The 7,297-nt window shown below is 44.2% G+C and overlaps 1 protein-coding gene across 1 annotated transcript in view; it reads right to left on the reverse strand.

Annotated features, from left to right (window-relative positions):
* Positions 1 to 5,636, reverse strand: part of BRINP2 (BMP/retinoic acid inducible neural specific 2) — a 364,502-nt gene extending 358,866 nt beyond the window's left edge. Inside the window, exon 1 of the mRNA XM_069737795.1 lies at positions 4,747 to 5,636. The gene's annotated coding sequence lies outside the window, so the exon portion shown is untranslated. The remainder of the gene's footprint in view (positions 1 to 4,746) is intronic.
* Between the last annotated feature and the right edge of the window lie 1,661 nt (positions 5,637 to 7,297).

Raw genomic sequence — 7,297 nt, forward strand, 5'->3', positions numbered from 1 at the left:
CACAATATAAATGTACAGAAGATGCTGATCCCACCAATGGCTTCTGGGGCCATCTTGAGAATGGGACCCTGATGGCCGCCGCTGTCATTTCCCATTCTTTTGTATAGAACTTCCAAGAACCTCTACACGGAAAGCAGAGTGTGATTGGACCTCTTTCTTGAGATTGGTGGGATCAGGATCTGCTATAGGCCGGGGTCACACTTGTGAGTGCAATGCGAGAAACACGTGTGAGTCTCTCGCATCAATACCTGGCACTGACACCGGCACTTGGGACCGGAGCGTGTGGCTGCATGTATTTCTATGTAGCTGCACACTCCAGTCCCGAGTGCCGGCGGCAGTGCCGGGTATTGATGCGAGAGACTCGCACGACTTTCTCGCATTGCACTCGCAAGTGTGACACTAGCCATACATTTATATCCCAGGGATATGTCATAAATTTACCAGATGGGAATACCCCTTTAAGTAATTACTGTACTATAATTAATTTATTTTTCTGTGCTGTTAAGTTAATTCTGTTATTCCCTGTTATCAGCCTATCAAGCTTATTGTTCTACTCCTGATTGGAAGTATTGTGCATAGTTCAGAAAAAAAATGTCTACGCCTATGATCTCTAGTCTACCTCTAAAAACATTTAGAAACGTCCCTGCTCTGTATTTCTAGAGACTTACCAAATTTTCTCTCAGCCCTTAATGGGGTTGCCCTGTTTTGGGGTACAAGTCTGCAGTCACTCTTGTGTGACTGCAGACTTGTAAACCTTCACAGCGCACACACTGCACGCTGTGAGAATTCTCCGTTGATGGCGCAAGTATGTGATTTGCATATTTCAGCCACATTCAAACTAGACGTGTCCGGCTTCACGCAATATACTTGGATTGAGTGAGGCCATGCATGTCTAGTTGGCATGTGACTGCATGTTTGCAAATCACATAATTGCAGTCACAAGCCCTCCTCTCCCAGTGCCACCATCAGAGAATCCTAACAGCGCAAACTGTGCACACTGTGAGGATTCACAAGTCTGCAGTCACATACAATGTTCTTAAGTGCTCATACACATTGCATGTCAGCAAAATGCTTGATCGGTTGACTTCTGTTTATTCCGACCCACCCACATACACATGCACTCTTAATTTGGCTGTGTATTCATACAGTATGTTTAAAATATGGAGAGTGGAGTAAATCGCTGCCAATCACCTCCAGCGTAGGTCAATCTTTCAGGAGAATAAAGGCGAAATTCAATATTCCTGATCCTTCTGTCACTCTACATTGTCTGCCAGTGAGTAGTCAGAAGGTCCACATACACATTAGATAGCTGATTGATACCATTGAAGATCATGGGTTGTCTATAGTGGTAATAAAGGGTATCTGTCAACAGGTTTTTGCAGCCTAATCTGAAAGTAGTAGAGACCCTTATTTCAGCAATGTATCACTTACTGGGCTGCTTGCTGTAGTTTTAATAAAATCACTGTTTTATCGGAAGGAGATTGTCACTAGAGGACTAGTAAACCTGCTGCCATGTAGTCCTCCAAATCATGTATAACCCCGCCCCATCACTGATTGGCAGAAATCCGCCAATCAGTTGTGTGGGCGGGGTTATACAGAGCCCAGCATTTAGAGAACTGCTAGATCGGCAGCAGATAATACAGTGACTTAATCAAAAGTACAGCAAGCAGCTCAGTAACTGATACATCCCTGGAATCAGGGTCTTTGCCCTACATTATGCTGCTCTCAGATGTGGTAGCAAAAACTTGATGATAGATTCCCTTAAAGTGCTTCTCGACGTCTGATGACTACTTTGGTCGCGATTAACTTATGTTTTAGATTATTATTGTGGAGCCATAGCCATGATACAAAAGTGTTTAGTCCATGGTATGTGGAAACGGGTTGTGTGATTAGTCCAGGCCAATGCATATCACAACACAGGGCAGTATATTATTACAAAGGAACACTGGAGCTTCTGCACTTCTTAGAGGTCGTTACCGGGACTGGACACTTTCCCTATCACCCACAAAGGGCTACCGGTCCCAGTATTTAGGTATGTGGTCATGGTATATACACTATATATATATACTGTATGTATATATATATATATATGCAGTGGATATACACCTACTTTCTTTAACATATGAAACGTAATGGGTGTGTATTGGGAGTCGAGAGCGGTGAAAATAAGGGTCAACTGAGAAGGTTATTCGGTGATACCAGCTGCTTACATCCAGGCCTACCGTGGCAAGGTTGGCATGAAGAACAGAGTGATTGCTTTGCATTCAGAGGCGTTTCCTTTTGGCACACAACACAACTGACAAATTTTGCCATCTCTGAGTTAAACGCCAAAGCATAGAAGGAAGGAGAAAGCCGATCACCGCAGTAGACAGGGAGAGCAAGTAGAGAAGCTCCGGCAATGTCAGCTGTGGGACAGGAGAACCTGATCAGGGAGAACTGACAGACAGGAATGAAGGCAGGCAGGCAAGCAAACAAGCAGTCTGCTACTGAACTGCAGGAGACAGTGAGAACATGAGCAAGGCAGGTGTAGAAGGAGAGCGAGAAGACGTCTGGGTCATCGATATACCATCTTTAGTCGTTCCCCCATCAGAATTCGCACTTGGTTGGCTGTTTGTTTTCCTTGCTTAGTATTGACAAGGTGAATCCTGCCTTGGCATGAGAAATTTTATTAGTGCCAAGGAGCCGGGAGAAAACCTGCTACTTTAATGACTGTTATCGGTATACTGAAGCCAACAAAGTCAATCAAAATAAGATCGACAAAATTTTACCACCCCCGAGAAAAATATGAAAAAAAAACAACAACTTTCCAGCGAACGTTCTGCATTTCTCACCCACGGCTGTCACTTAGCTTTCATGGCATGTTTACTAGAGAACAGAGCCTCGCAGACAGACTGAGAATGGATATGCCGTATTATGTCATAGGCGTAGAGTTCAGCCCTTTACTGGAAATGCGAGGGTTAGTGAAAGCATACGGGCCAGTATCAATCACGTCTCCAAGTCAGAAAGATGACACGCCATGTATAATAACTACTGCTAGGAAGAGCCGCCGCCACTTCTCTGCATCTCGCAGTCAAGCTCTTGGCTTTTTTTTGGATAAATGGAGCTTTTGCCCGGCAGATACATCATTGTTTTAATGCAATCAATAAAAGCTAAGGGGGGAAAAAAAGAGAGCGAGTAACGTCGATTGTGCCTACACTGCACCTCCAGAGTCAGCATCCACAGCTCACACGGATTGTTCTTATGCAAAATGTGCCATCAAAAAAAATAGTCTGCCCAGACTCCAAAAACCGTTACCCATAATGTACCCGGAGCGACCAGCTGATAATGCAGCTGCACTCCGCACCAATGGAAATTTCCAGTGATTTAAAGGGAAAAAGGAAATATAATTAAAAGCTGGAATATTTATAACAATATCTTGCGTCCTACATCAGGATCGCTCGGCGCTCAGCTGCACGGCAGGACTTAACTGCGGCATTTAAGTGGGCCCCGGTGCTTTCATAATTTTCCATAAACAACCTGTTACGAGGCCAGAGGGCATGAGGGGAACTCTAATTTGCCTAAAGGAGCGTGACAGCGCAGCTGTGGTTCCATACAGAGTTCCATTCATAGCTACCATTAACTCATCCCTATGTTCATTCAATTATTTCCTACTTGTTTCCATTTTGTTTTTTCCAAAATGGTCCTTAAATGCCCTAAGGGACCTTGAGCCAAGGAAGGAATTTTAGGTCTTGGTTTAGCAAGAAATGTACAAAATGTAGACTCGATATCCATAATTAGAGGTATTTTTTTGGACGGGCATTATGTTCCCCCTTTACGTCCCATTTCATAGCACCTGAAAGGTGACCGATTCCAAGACTGGGTCTTTTCTACCTTGAAAAGACATTTCAAAGGAGAAAAAAAACTTTCTCGGAGCCATATTAGCGGCAGCAATTATTCACTTACTGCCTCAACTTAAGAGTTCGGTAGTATTGGAGTTTCCTCACTTCCATGTATCATGCGTAATGGATGGCTGGGGAAGGGTTATTAAACATTCACAATACTGCCCATTATCTACAATGACTTTTTTATGGCTGCTGCGGAACCTCTTTACGGCATTGCCAAGTTATTGAAAATTCTGTTACTTGGGCTGTTACTGCCATCTCTGGCTTTGCCTGGATCTAAAATTGAAGTAGCATTAATGCCTATGGCCTGCAGATTGAGCTCGGAGATGGATCTTCAGCTATTCCGGGCAGACTCTGCACTGCTGGCCCTTCTAGCAGTTATGGGGGTACCACAACCTCTATTCAGGAGGGTTATTAGATTTTTCTGCAGTGCACTGAGAACGTAAAACCCAGCGATAAAGTGATTAATGGAGCAATGCCTTGTGGGTCTCTTTAGCAAGGAACAGGTCAATGGAGTGGTGCCCTACAGCATTATTGCAGGGGAAGAAGTTTAACCCATTCAAGGTCCAGCTCAAGGATCCTCGACATCACAGTGAGCTGGGTTACAGTCTGTACATTTGGGATGATGACTTCGGTCTGCTATTAATAATACCCATGCAGTGGCGCACAAACATAATGAATCTACACATGACCGTGTCTTCTTCGTACAAGCCAATCATCTGTGCCACAACTGGAAGCTGTCCACTTCACTTCCAGCAATTAATGCTCATACATCTCCCATCCCTTTGCAAGATCATTTCAATGCCTTGCCTAGACTAAGCTGTCATGGAAAGGAGAAAAAAAAAATGAAGAAGAAAATGCTTACCCAAAGGGCAATATCAAAGGGGGGGCCCCCACACACCACCTTGGCACTGCCAATCAAATGTCCACACCGGATTGATTGCATACAGGAAAAGAAAAAATGGGATTCAGCAGTAGATCAATGTATGTACGAAGCTGCCTGGTCCTTATAGTTTCCAGACTGAAAGTTAGGCAACTGCAGATTAGCTGCAAATCAGTTCGCTTGGGCTTAAATCCAAAAAAAAATTAGACATCAGATCAATCCCAACAAAGGTGGATCTCCAGGTCAAAAAGTCACCTGGGGACAGAGGAGGATGATGTGCACAGCACCCCTGCACCCCCTACAAGGCGATAAGCTGCGTAATCACAATGGACTGTCTATAGCTTGGCATGTCCTACGTCTGGCGAGCTGTCAATCATTCTGTGCAATGTATGGAGCACAGCATGCCATCCTTCTATAAGGTCACGGCGAACATCCTGCTTTTCTTTGGCTTTTTTTTTTACCCTGGATCAAGGTCTGTCTGCTTCCCATTGTCTTGCCATGGAAATGATCAGTCACCGATGTGCGGAAACGTCTTCTTTAGATTTAGGTGTCAATCCCTTGCAGCCTCCATCCCTTCTGTGCCTCCTTTTTTCTTAGAATCCCTTCTCCTTTTTTTTTCTCTCTCCTTCTCTCTCTCTCTGCTCCTAAATGTGTTGTTACCTGCAGGATTCACAAGCACCAGTTCAGCACCAAGTCAGTGTGAAAACTCTCTCCCATCCTTTTTCCCCCATTCCATGCCTGTCCCAACCCAGCCAATGGCACCGAAAGCTACGCCTTCGCCGCGCGACAATTGGCTAAATCCGTCCCTGGGGCGACACTTGATTGGATATCTACGAGCTCCGTGCTTTAACCCCCTCCGTGCCTTCTGGAGCATCAAAAAAACGTTGAACAATATCTTCTAGAGAATTGCAGCAGGGGAGGGTGGTGGGAGTTAGGGCTGCAGCTGCCGCCTGGATTTACAAATCTATTAAGTCTCTTATTTCCACTTAAAGTAGCCGAGTTTGAAACCAATTGTTCTACAATCCCTGATCCTTAATGTAATAAGACACCCAGGAGATAGTATATCATGTAATAACAATTCAGAACAGCAATTTCTGCTCAACACAGGTTGTAGCGTAATAAGAAAAAAAAAAAGGGGTACAAGAGCGGTAAAGTGGAATTACAATTATTTCTGTAATACCCTACTGGATGAAATATTGATGTAAAAACGGAGTGATCTGTCTGGCTGTCATGTACTGAGATTATAAAGTGTTTGTTCCCTGGCGGATTCCTCCCACATCATGCAGAGATGATTGGATGGTGTAAGAAGGCCAAATTTGCTTTCCAAGGACTTCGGACCCTGTCCCTTACTTCCTTAGCCCCCCCATCAGACATCTGTATAAAACATGTACATAAAAAAACGCTACCGGTGTCATCCATGTAGCCATCTTTACCATCAGTACAGCTTCTCCTATACTTTGCCATGTTAAACATGGCAACACATGGATGGCACACGGACGTCATCCGTGTGCCGTGTGGGTTTTTCATGGACCTTTAGACTTGTATTGATCATAGTCATCTGTGTGCCGTGTGGGTTTTTCATGGCCCTTTAGACTTGTATTGACTATAGTCATCCGTGTGCCGTGTGGGTTTTTCATGGACCTTTAGACTTGTATTGATCATAGTCATCTGTGTGCCGTGTGGGTTTTTCATGGACCTTTAGACTTGTATTGACCATAGTCATCTGTGTGCCGTGTGGGTTTTTCATGGACCTTTAGACTTGTATTGACCATAGTTATCCGTGTGCCGTGTGGGTTTTTCATGGACCTTTAGACTTGTATTGACCATAGTCATCTGTGTGCCGTGTGGGTTTTTCATGGACCTTTAGACTTGTATTGACCATAGTCATCTGTGTGCCGTGTGGGTTTTTCATGGACCTTTAGACTTGTATTGACCCTAGTCATCCGTGTGCCATGTGGGTTTTTCATGGACCTTTAGACTTGTATTGACCATAGTCATCTGTGTGCCGTGTGGGTTTTTCATGGACCTTTAGACTTGTATTGACCATAGACATCTGTGTGCCATGTGGGTTTTTCATGGACCTTTAGACTTGTATTGACCCTAGTCATCCGTGTGCCATGTGGGTTTTTCATGGACCTTTAGACTTGTATTGACCATAGTCATCTGTGTGCCGTGTGGGTTTTTCATGGACCTTTAGACTTGTATTGACCATAGACATCTGTGTGCCGTGTGGGTTTTTCATGGACCTTTAGACTTGTATTGACCATAGTCTTCCGTGTGCCGTGTGGGTTTTTCATGGACCTTTAGACTTGTATTGACCATAGACATCTGTGTGCCATGTGGGTTTTTCATGGACCTTTAGACTTGTATTGATCATAGTCATCTGTGTGCCGTGTGGGTTTTTCATGGACCTTTAGACTTGTATTGACCATAGTCATCTGTGTGCCGTGTGGGTTTTTCATGGACCTTTAGACTTGTATTGACCATAGTTATCCGTGTGCCGTGTGGGTTTTTCATGGACCTTTAGACTTGT

The sequence above is a fragment of the Ranitomeya imitator genome, chromosome 8 (assembly GCF_032444005.1).
Source record: "Ranitomeya imitator isolate aRanImi1 chromosome 8, aRanImi1.pri, whole genome shotgun sequence".
NCBI classification, from domain to species: domain Eukaryota; kingdom Metazoa; phylum Chordata; class Amphibia; order Anura; family Dendrobatidae; genus Ranitomeya; species Ranitomeya imitator.